Here is a 12845-nt window from a genome sequence, read left to right on the forward strand (position 1 = left end):
GAAACAAGATAATATTGTAATTCCCAATCCTCATTCAAAAAAATCTGTTTTCTTCCTTCAGTGTTCTCTTGGTTCTCTTTGACATGATGGGCTGTTAAGCAGACAGAATTAAAAAATACTGTCGAGTTGTGCAACTATTCACAAATTCCACTTCAAACAGAAACACAGAGTACTGTTGTCAAAAGCTGATACCAGACTGGTGTACTTGACCCCCATAAACTCACCAACCAGTCTTGTGTGGTAGTGGTGCCCAGCCAGGCAGGGGAAGTTACAGCTAAATCACTACTGTAGCAGCTGTCAATTTAGCTCTTATGGCTTACTAATGTTGTACTTGTGCCAGTCAACCTGGGAGGATTATTTCTTTGAAACTTATTTTATTCTTTGGTATTTTAAATACATTGATTTTAAAAATAAAATAAAAATATAAAGACAGACAAAGATGTATTAAAAATAAAGGAATTGCTCTGTAAAAATTGGATTTAGTCAAAAGGCCACATTTAAGGGCCTAGAAGGCTGCAGGTTCCCCATCCCTGGACTAGAAGATATTTGCCATACAAAATTTTCATATTCAGAATATATAAGGAATTCCTACAGATCAAAGATAGCCTAATTTTTAAACATATCAAAAATTAATATATTAAAAGGTGCTGAGCATCATTATTCACCTGGGAAATGAAAATGAAAAGCCACTGCACATTGATCAGTATAGCCTAAATTAAAAAGACTGATAATACTCAATTTTGACAAGAATGTAGAACAGCTCAAACTCTCCCACATTGCTGGTGGGGATGTCAAACGGTACAATCACTTTGGAAAACAACCACCCAGTAACCTTGCTCATAACAATGACACAATATGTTTATCAAAGGCATACACAAGAATATTCATAGTAACTTTTTCATAAGAATTCAAATGTCCATTAACAGAAGACTAAATAATGAGTCATTCATTCAAAGGAATACTACATACCAATAAAAGGAATGAATATACACCAACATCATGGATGAATATCATAGACTTAATGATAAGTGAAAGAAGTCATCCCTTTAATATGAAGTTCAAGAACAGGGAAAACTAATCTATGATGATAAAAAAAATCAGAATAATGATTACTTGGGAATAGCAGGGGAAATGGATATTGATTAGTAAAAGACATGAAAGAGGCTTCTAGAGTACTGGAAATGTTCTACATCTTGATCTGGATGGTACTTACAAGGGTCTATACACATTTAAAAAACTCATCATGCTATACAATTAACATTTGTACATTTTACTGTATACATATTATAGTTCAAACTTAAAAATTGCTCCTACAGCAGGCAAATCAAATGGCTGTATATTTGGAGCAAATCTTCTGAGTACAAAGGATATATACACTATATAATTCTTTAAAAATACACAAGACTAGTAGTAAGATGGCCAGGGTTTTAGCCCAACTCTATCACTTAGATGTATAACCTTAAATAAGTCATTTAACTCGGTCTTAATTTCTTTACCTACTAGAGTGGGTTAATACAGGTAATTCTTAAAGCTCTTTCTGCATCCAAAAATCTGAGTCTTTAAAATGTTTAATTAAAAAAAAAAAGGATTCTCAAATTTCAAATTACCATATAGTCATCTAAAGCTTAAATGTAGCAAAACTGTATTAGCTCTTGTAATTCTAATTCAAGACAGTTAAAATCAGATAACTGCATGCTGCTGTTTATGCTGAATTCCCTATATCTATATTTAAGTTCAACTACTTTAGCCTAGACACTCTGATGCCATCCCTTCAGCAGCCAAGAAACCTTGACAGGTAGATTACCTTTCCTTTCTTTTCTAAGGATGGGTTATTCATTTTTCCAGGCCTTACTCAAATACCACCTTCTTTAAAATACCATCCCTCCTACAGCCATTCAGTCAAAATTAATTGTTCTTTCCTCTGTGCACCCACAGCATGCTGCTCATACTTTCATTATAGATCTTATTTCATTCTGTATTTTAGCTACTTGCTTTCGTGTATGTAAGTGGGCCCTTTCCAAAGGAAGGATATACCCACTCAGCCAGCCAGATCAGCCAAATCAACCCTGGAAATCAATGGTAACAGCACAGTAAGATCACCTTTATATTTGATTCTATGTTAATGGTGGCAATGTCAGACAGCATATAAACTGCTATCCTCTACTCAAAGCAGGAAGAGATCAGAAGGAATATTCAAGATACTAAACTAATTCTAGTGCTTACTTTAGCTTACTGTCCAGCAGAACAATGAAACAGCCATAGGCAGACAGCTGAATAAAGAAGTAATCTAGGCCTGTAATGGAGAAACAAATTATTTATTAAAATAATTAACATAACAAATTATTTTATGTCAATAAATAGATGGTTAGAGAGAAGGCAACCGGACTATTTGGGGGATATACATTCAGCATCCCTTTTCTGTTAAGTGACCTTGCTCCTATCCACATGGTTGGTACAGTATAACCTCTGATTACAGATGACTGGTCTAGGACAATCAGTGTTCTTCCTCAAAAATTTTCAAAACACATTGCAAAAATAAAGTCAGTCTTCTGAATGGTTGAAATGGTAAGATATAAACAATTAGGGAGCTGTCCATAGCGCTGTTTTTCCCAATGTGAAAAAGGCAGATCTGTGGTGAGAGAAAATGAAATTTACTTACAGGTTAAATCAAATATAAGACACAATCCTTAGGACCCTGAACTCTGGGTCCAATATTCCTAGGGCCTCATCCCATATTTGGATTTTAAAAGATAGAGATCCCAATATTCTCATTATAAATGTTCCCTCTAGGCTCACACCTATAATTCTAGCACTTTGGGAGGTTGAGGTGGGAGGATCACTTGAGGCCAGGGGTTCAAGACCAGCCTGGGTAACGTGGTGAGACTCATCTCTACAAAAATAAAAAAAAATTAGCCAGGTATGGTGGCGTGCGCTTGTAGTCCCAGCTACTCAGGAGGCTGAGCCAGGAAGATCACCTGGACCCAGGAGTTTGAGGTTGCAGTGAGCTATGCCAGTACCACTGCACTCTAGCCCAAGCAACAAGGCAAGACCCTGTCTCTATAAGAAGTAATAATAATAAATAAATGTTTCCTTTTACTAAAGCTGGTTCAATTTGAATTGTCACTTGCATCCCAAACAACCCTGTGAAAGACAGCTAATTTCATGATCACCAATTAACCATGTTTCCTAGTATTCACACCCTTGTGTGGTCCCTTCAGACAAGGACTCTGGGCTCAGCATGTGACTATTTTGACCAATAGAATAATGACAGAAATGAAGCCGTTGAAGTTTCAGGCCTAGCCCTTAATTGGCCTGGCATCTTCTGCTTCCTCCTTCTCACAATGATTGCTCTTGGAATACTTCTTGGAACCCAGCAATCACACCATGAGGCTAATGAATTAGTCATGTAAAAAGACTCACATGCAGGAGAACCATAGCCCTGCCCAGCAGTCCCAGTTGAGCCTCCAGATGACTATACCTGTATCAGAACCCCAACCAATAGCACAGGAAGCAGAACAACCAAGTTAATTGACAGAAATGTGAGAGATTAAATTGTAGTTTTAAGTAACTTAGTTTTGTAATGTTTTATAATGCAAATTTTAACTAATATAAAACTTCAATTCATCTGCAAGTAACTTAGAATTATATTTTCCTCATACAGACTATGTCTTGGAGCAGGGGTTGGCAAACTACAATCCTTAGCCCAACTTTGGCTGGCCATCTGTTTTTGTAAATAAAGTTTTGATACAATTTCATCATGCTCATTCATTTACACACTGTCTGTGGCTATTTTCAAGCCACAAGGGCAGAGCTGAATAGAAAATCATATACAGCCCACAAAGCTAAAAAATTTACTATCTAGCCTTTTACAGAAAAAGTTTGGCAAATTCTGCCATGTGGTATTGGCAAGTGTTTTAATATAAAAATGACTTAAAATGTAAACCTACTTTATAATCAAATTCTCATACCTAAAGCATGACATTATAAATATTTAGCAGTCTTAGCCTAACACAATGTAAAGCACATCATATTGTACATATCGAATTGAGTTGTATTGTTTGTTAGCAAGTCAGGCTGTGGTCAGACTAATATATTACTCATGAATGGAAAAACAACATAATAATAAAATTAGATCCATTACTATTTAGCTGCTTAAAAGTTTCTACTATGGAGGGGTGTCTCCATTATTCATCTTTGAGTTTCTCCTATATTAGATATGACCCATTTCTAAATGGCATTAAGAATCAGAAAAGAATATTTCATTATGATATATAACTAACAATTTTTAAAAATTAATCCTTCACAACCCACCTGCAGAAGAAAATTGGAAAATCCAAGTCCAATATTAACCTAAATTGATGATTCCCAAACTTTCCTGCCAAAAATTCTCTTTGGTAGTGCTCTAAATTTGATAGATTCTCTTCTGGCATCTGATATTTCATAAAGTATCTCTCCCCTTTTATCCATAATACTTTTTCTCCTTATGCCCCAAGTCATTATTTATTCAATCCTAAACACATAAGTTCCAAGCCCTGGCTCCTTATCCATAGGGTTCACATTTTCCTCATCTACCAACTAAAAATTCCCCTACTACAAATCAATAATCATCTATATAAATAGTTTTATTTTGCTATCACTTTACCACCTAACATTACTGCACCATTTGTGTAACACTTAAAACTTTCAAAATACTTTCTTAACCATAGTACTTACTATTCCATAACTATTAGTACCCACATATATGTATGTGGAGACAGTTTTCTGCACAGGTTTTAACAAGCCTTGGAGACTATCAGAGGAAGTTTCCCATAATACATTACTTTAAACCTATATCTCAAAAATCTCAAATTCTTGCCCTTAGTCACTATACTACAAATAGCATCTTTTGACTCTATCTTCCCAAAAATTTAAGTTGGAAAATAAGAATTTAGATCAAGCAGAACCCCAGTATAGTACTGATTCTTAATGATGCTCCTAAAATAAGATAGAATAGTAGGAAAACCACATGGGGATAAAACCAAGATTGAGCTCAGATACCTAAAAGTTATATTGGTTGCCTTCTGTTGCCATGTTTATAAAGGTAATTATATTCAAATTTATCAAAATACACAATTACAAACATTTAATGAGTACTTAGTATGTGGGCATACTCATTAAATACTTACATTCATTATCTCACTGATCACAACAACCCACTAAGGCAAGCATATTACTATTATTTCCCATGTTACAGATGAGAAAACTGAAGCTTAGAGAAGTTAAATAACTCTCAAAACTTAACTTCACTTAATTTAGGTATAAACTCAGGTAGTCTAATCCAGAGCCCACCTACTATTCTGAGTATCTGTGTGAATCTAAAACATAATATTGTTCATCAAGGGTATGTTTTCTTTTTACAACAGCTTTATATCATTAATAAATATATAACAGCAAAGTAATCATAACTTTTTGAGGGAGATTACTAATTTTCTTATCCAGATCTCTAGTATATCAATACATTTTAATTTTAAAAAGAAAAAAAGTAATACCTCAAATATCCCTAAATCACTATCATTCATCTAAGTCTGACTGTGGGAATCAGTTATTACACTTAAGTCTTAACCATTTCGCAATTTGAACTCTCTGTAACATGTGATATTAAATGAAATAAAATTGCACATATACAGTAGAAGTAACAAATATTTATTTTTATTTACACTTGATATGAGTATCAGTGTCTTTTTCTAGCAATTTTTCCTGTTTGAAGTATCGAAGATATTTCTGATCAATAATTTTGCTGTTAGTATAATAATATATTGTAGACAACATGAATACAAGCAATGATACAATGGTAAATACAAGGTATGTTCCTCAGAATGGGATTAATAAAATTTTAGAGCTGAAGGAGATTTTAGATATCACCTAGTCAACTTTCCATTTTGCAGATAATGTAACTAAGCTCCCACTGAAAAAATCCAAAATAGAAATTCATGTAGGCCAGCAAGACAAGACAAGACAAGACAAGACACTCATCTAGCGTTCTTTCCCCATCCCCATGTAGCGGTAACTGACTGGTCAGTTTATACTCTTTCCTATCATAGATTTTCTGAATAAAATAAGAATATATTCAGTCAACATTTTAATATGAAAAAAGGAAAAAGAAAAAAATTAGAAGTGTTGATCAGGAAAAAAATACATTTTTAAAGACAAATTCAAGATAAAATAATAGCTTTCAAAATAGAGATTATTATAGAAAACAACTATTTCTACAGCAGAGAATTAGAAGAATAAATACAAAGGTCTTACACAGACTTCCAAAAGAACATTTGCTGGGGAAAAACCACCATTTTCCTAAGAGATGTTGAATAGAACTCTAGTGGGTCTTGAAAAAGTGTTCAATTTTCAAATAAGGTTTGTATGTACTAGACTAAATAAAGGTTAAGAGGGTCCACAATTATTACTCACATCTTTAATATGCTTTAATATACTGTTAATCTCCAATAGGAAGAATACATTATGTAGCACTTTCCAAACTTATTTGACAATGTAAAACCTTTTCATACAAAGCTATTATACCATCTCCAAGATAAGTACCGCTAGAACAAAATATAAGAAACACTTGTAGGCACCATTTGCAGAAAAAAAAAAACAACTAAAGACCCACGGCTGATCATAAATTCAAAATAAAGCAACATAAAAGGGGTGTTCGAAAAAGTGGTAAAATCCTACTCTCTATTACATGCATACTACTATTCTAAAATGTCCTTAGATAACCATTCTTCTGTAGAGTATGAAAAAGTAGAAGTCAATCATTGTGAGTGCTCCTGATATATAAATTAACTACCCTCAATATTAAAGGGCTCTGGGTTTAAGCCACTAATTGTCACACCCTAAATTGCTCCAGTTCTAATTTAAAACTCTGCCAGAGGAGTGTTTTCATGGCAGAAGCAGGAAAGAAAGGCAGATATAATAAACTATATTCTTACCAAAAAAAAAAAAAAGAAGAAGAAGAAAGCAAAAAGGCATTAAGATTTTAAGGACTCTTTAAAAAAGGAGTTGTTTTCCCAGCACACTTTTCCCCTCGCGATGACAGAAAGTCCTCTCCTTTTGAATACTTCCCTTTTCCCTCTGCTATGGTTTGAATGTATTTGTCTCCCCCATCCCCAAATTCATAAGTTGAAACCTAACCCTCCAGGATGATGGTATTTAAGTGGGTGGAGTCTTTTGGAGGTAACAAGATGATGAGGCTTCTACCCTCATAAATAGGATTAGTTCCCTTATAAAACAGGCTTCACGGGGCACTCTTGCCTTCCATCATGTGAAGACACAGCTAGAAGACAACATCTAGAAAGCACTGTCCACAGGGAACAGGCCCTTACCAGACAAATCTGCTGGTGCCTTGATCTAGAACTCTCCACCCTACAGAACTGTAAGAAACGAATTTCTGTTACTTATAAATTACCCAGTCTAAGGTATTTTGTTATAGCAGCCCAAATGCGCTAAGACATCATCTCTATGCAACTCTGGTAAGTTATCTATTTAGCGTCCCACTCCCAAGGATGGACATGTGATATAGACCTGTCCAAAGTCACTCTCCTGGTCACAGTTATTGACCCAAAGACGGACATGTGAGACAAGCCACGTTAAGGAACTTCCTGGAATTTCCTATACAAATGTCATGAAAAAGAAAATCTTTTCTCTAGACTCATTAGTTGGGAAGGAGAAAGCCTGAAATTGCCTGATACTATAAACTTCTCAACCCTCCTGCTCTCCACCTCTCTCCTCGCCCCCTAATTCTGACTAGAAGAAGAAAGTCAACCTACAACATACTCAGAAAACAGAGCACATATTCCATATTCTTTAAAAATGGAGAATAAAGATCCATGATTATAGTAATTCCCTGATCACATTCTTTGAGTCCCTAAAGTCAGCTCCTCCTCTATACTTCATGGCTATGTAAGTTAATCAATTCCCCTTTACACTTAAGCTAATTTTGAGCTCAGTAGCTGTCATTTGCAAAGGGTCCTAATCTACCTGTATAACTCAAGAAAGAAATATACCTCAAAAGAACTGTAAAGATTAAAAATTTAATACTCAATGAAGGTGGACATATTAATTTGTACATCCTTGTTGGAAGGAAAGTTGGTAATTTCCATCAAAATTTTAAAATTCATATGCCCTTTACCCAAAAATATTATTTATTTATTTAGTTAGTTAGTTATTTTGAGATAGAGTCTCGCTCTGTTGCCCGGGCTAGAGTGCGGTGGCATCAGCATTGCTCACAGCAACCTCAAACTCCTGGGCTCAAGCAATCCTCCTGCCTCAGCCTCCCGAGTAGCTGGGACTACAGGCATGCGCCACCATGCCCGGCTCATTTTTTCTATATATATTTTTTAGCTGTCCATATAATTTCTTTCTATTTTTAGTAGAGACAGGGTCTCGATCTTGCTCAGGCTGGTCTCGAACTCCTGAGCTCAAACAATCCGCCCGTCTCGGCCTCCAAGAGTGCTAGGATTACAGGTGTGAGCCACCGCGCCCAGTCCAAAAATTCTATTTATAGTAATTAATCTTACATTACAAAAAAACTCACACTCACACATATGTAACCATAAACAAATGATATTATTATCTACAACATTTGTCACAGTGAAAGTAAGAAAGCTCAATGTCCATCAATTAGGAACTGCTTAAACATAGCATAAGCTATGATGCAATAAAATAGAGCCATTGAAGTGAAAGACATATATGAACATCTCTAAAGATCTGTATGAAACTAATACTATTATAAGGATTAAATGAATTAATAGGCTCAGTATCCAGCCCTAGAAAGTATTTTACACTTATTAAGCTCAATAAAATTTACTAATATTATTTTCACAAATATGAAAAGATGTCCAAAATATATCGCAGAGGGAGAGAGTGTAGGAGCAAGGTGCAGAATACTATGCATGAGCAAGATCACAAACTCAAATATCTACAAGGGTCAGGTGGATAATATAAATAGATTAAACAGAAACTGTGGGAAGCCAGAGAATGACCTATCTCAAGGGGACAGTCACTCTAACCAACTATTGTCATGTGAGAAAGAGGTTGTAGCATTGCTGAATCTTAAGCAAAAAATATGGGTTTTGTATGAAATATGTCTTTTCTTAAGTGGTAGAAACAAATACTTTTTCTAAAAAACACAATACAGGCTTAACAAAACATGGATACTGGTCAGTTATAGCCAGTGGTCTACCAATTTGCAAACTCTGATGTATTGTATGATTCCACAGAGGCATATTCAAATATATGATCGCATACAGGAGAATAAACAAAAACCAAAATTTTAAAAGTGGTTAACCTGAGAAAGAGAGAGACTAGAGAAGTAAGATGATAAAGCCTAATTTCACATTTTACCTTTCTGTATTATTACATTTTTTACAACACACAAACATACTTTAATAAGTCTTTTAAACTAATTAAAAGCATGACATAAGAATTTGGGAGCTTTCCCACTTGAAGTTTTATTCAAATGCAACTTCTACTACATGGATATTAATTTTATCAAAGCATAATTTTTAGTTTGCATTAAAACCAAAATGTTCAGTACTGACTCTTAAGTGAAATGGGGATCATGATTTTTAAATGTTTCTTCACCATTTTTATGTCTGAAAGTAGTATTTACTTTTTCTGGATGCAATTTCTTATTTCCAAGATCTCCAACAGTTCTTAACCTGAGTTAGACTTTAAAGATTAACTTCAAGTGCAATTTTTTCTTAATGTTAAAAAAAAAGAACAGCAAATAGAGAATTAGAGGAAACATTTCATTTCTATTTAGCACTCACATTGTACTTATTCTTTTTCTTTCACAAGTTTTTGTTTGTTTGTTTTTTTGTTTTTTGGGACAGAGTCTCACTCTGTTGCCCAGGCTAGAGTGCTGTGGCGTCAGCCTCACTCACAGCAACCTCAGACTCCTGGGCTCAAGCAATCCTCCTGCCTCAGCCTCCTGAGTAGCTGGGACTACAGGCATGAACCACCACGCCTGGCTAATTTTTTCTGTACATATTTTTAGGTGTCCGACTTATTTCTTTCTATTTTTAGTAGAGATGGGGTCTCGCTCTTGCTCAGGCTGGTCTCAAACTCCTGACCTCGAGTGATCCTCCCACCTCAGCCTCCGAGACTGCTAGGATTACAAGTGTGAGCCACCATGCCTGGCCCTCTTTCACAAGTTTCTGCATTTTTATTAACAGTATTTAGTATCAGGCAGACACAATTAGCTATGACCCTGAAATTAAAAAGTACTATACAAAGAAATAAGTAAAAACATTCATTATAGCAATACCCATTTAACCTCTGATACCCTGAAACCAAAAGTGAAAATATTTGTTTTTTAGACCCTCACTTCAAGTCTAACTGAATGTATCATAATATCACATATAACTCTTAGCAAGTCTGTTTATGTGCTTCCCAAGGATATATTAATAGATTAGAAGCTAGAAGGACAAATGTATAAAGTCATAACTGACAAGCAAATAAATTATGCAACCATCCTATTGTACTCCACAATAACAGATATTTAGAATATAATATAGAAATATAATTGCTAAGCACAGTCACATTTGTGCTTGAACCCTGGCGCTGCCAGTGCTGTAATCTTGAACAAGTTACCTAACCTCTATACTCCTCAGTCAGTATAAAAGCAATACGACAGTACTTTATAAAAATTATAAAGATTAAATAACATAACCAATGTGCTCAGCACAAATAGAATATAAGTGCCTAATAAATGTTAGCTATAATTATTTAAACGTGGATTAAAACAAAAAAAATTCTGTTCAATTACCTTCACTTAGAAATCAGGAAATATGTACTAGCTTAAAATTTTGTATAAAAATGGCTTAAAAATAAAAACAGTTTTGGTGCTTATACTTAAGTTATGTACATAAAAAATAAAATACAGAAGTACTTTATTCCTTACAATGCAACATAAATGAAGCATGAATTTGTCAATATCCAACCTGACTGAATAGTGTTTTCATGTTAGTGCTAGAATATAAACTCCAAGACAATAAAGACTGAACCTGTCTTACTTGCTAAGGGCTTGGCACACAGTAAGTGCTGAATATTAAATACGTCATTTCTTTTGTTCCTCGCATTAGCTTCGTAAGGTAAGCATAATTATCCCAATTTAAAGCTAAGCAAATTGACGTAAAATGTGATTGCGTGGCTTGAAAATGGTAGAAGAGGTACAACTTTTGACTCCTAGCAGTGCTATTTTGATTAGCAGATTTAATCATCGACATAACAGCATTTTCAACTTTTTTGACCTATAATTTCGAATTTTCAGTTTTTAAGATAATACCAAATTCCAGTGCTCCAAATAATCCTCATACAAACTATGCCCATCAATTAAAGCAATATATGAAATTTGATATGATAAAACATCTCAAATACACAGCATTATTAATATCGCCCTATTACCAGGAATATATAGCTTTTAAAAAACACAATCTCTCTTCATCTACCCTGAAATACCATTTTATTAATTGCAGCCAAATTCTAGTTTAGCTAAATGTTTCTGGGTAGCTTCTTCCTAATGTACTATATAAATTTCACACCCCAATTTTTTATTAAACACTTTCTATGCAATTACTTCATTAATAGACGCTATGAAGAAAAAAGGGCACAAAAGAAGCAAAGAACACAATCACCTGCTTCAAGAACCTTGAGATCTACTTTAAATAAGAAGTGAATACATGAAACTGCTAGCAAATTGCTCCGAAGCAACATACAAACAAGAAAGGAACTAAAGATTATTGTGTATGTGCTCCAAGTTAAACATAGATGCTCAGCATCTTCACATACATTATCTTAGTTCTTAAAACTCTGTGAAGTAGGTGTTTCCATCTTCATTTGGGAGAAGAAAACTAAAATTTGGAGAGGCTAAATGACTTCCCAAAATAAAGGGCAAATCAGGGCATGAAATCTAAGTCTGTCTCACTCCAAAGTCTTTTTTAACTACATCATGCAGCCTCCACAAATACATAACAGGGTATAGATAACATTTATAAACACTGTAGGAAAACAAAGAAAGACATCATTGAAGAGAATAATTCCTAGGAAAGATTTTGTTGAGAAGTGAAGCCTGAGCTGATTCTGAAACTAAGTGTGAGACTACTAGTAACAGAAAGAAGATTAATGCTACAAAAATTTCTAAAAAAAATCTAAATTTTATCCTTCAGTTTATAATGACAGAACCTAATTTCAGAAAATTTGATGGTTTCTTCCATTACTTATTATCTTAAATTTTTATGTGCATTATACCCTCACCCATAATCATTCCCATTATAAAGACGGGAAAAAATTAAGTCTAATATCCTATATTTCTCTTTCCAGCTGGTCAGAATGCTAAAAGTAGAAACATACATTGCAACAAGAGCCTGAAGTGATCTTAGAGAATGATTTCTTCATTTTAGTGGTAAGAAAAGCTGGGAGAGAATTATGTAATGTGCTCCAGTTAATAAAACTTAACTAGCTAGACTAGCATTAGAACATGGGTCATCCAGTGTTCCGTGACCCAGTGCTCCTTACATTTTTTTGCCAAAGTACCGATAACAAAGAAGAATGATGAAGTCTGGAATTCACTTGAAATATAATGGGTTCACTTGAAATTTCTTTGAGTTTCTGATTTTATCTTAAAAGCTCATGTGAATTCTACACTCTGTGCCTAATTTACTTATGTTTATCTTAATATTAAAGTGATTTAAATTATATACTCTCAAGTGAAATTATACTTCAAAAATGATTGTTTGTTCCACAGCTTAGATTCTCAGCCTTTGGAGTATCCCTTGACACAATGCCATGTACCCCAATTTGAGAAGCAG

The 12845-nt window shown here is 34.4% G+C and overlaps 1 protein-coding gene across 2 annotated transcripts in view; it reads right to left on the reverse strand.

Annotated features, from left to right (window-relative positions):
- The window catches only part of GPHN (gephyrin), a 535238-nt gene that overhangs the window by 516500 nt on the left and 5893 nt on the right, over window positions 1-12845 (reverse strand). The gene's annotated exons all lie outside the window — the stretch shown is intronic.

Source organism: Lemur catta, chromosome 1 (genome assembly GCF_020740605.2).
Source record: "Lemur catta isolate mLemCat1 chromosome 1, mLemCat1.pri, whole genome shotgun sequence".
In the NCBI taxonomy this organism is placed as follows: Eukaryota; Metazoa; Chordata; class Mammalia; order Primates; family Lemuridae; genus Lemur; species Lemur catta.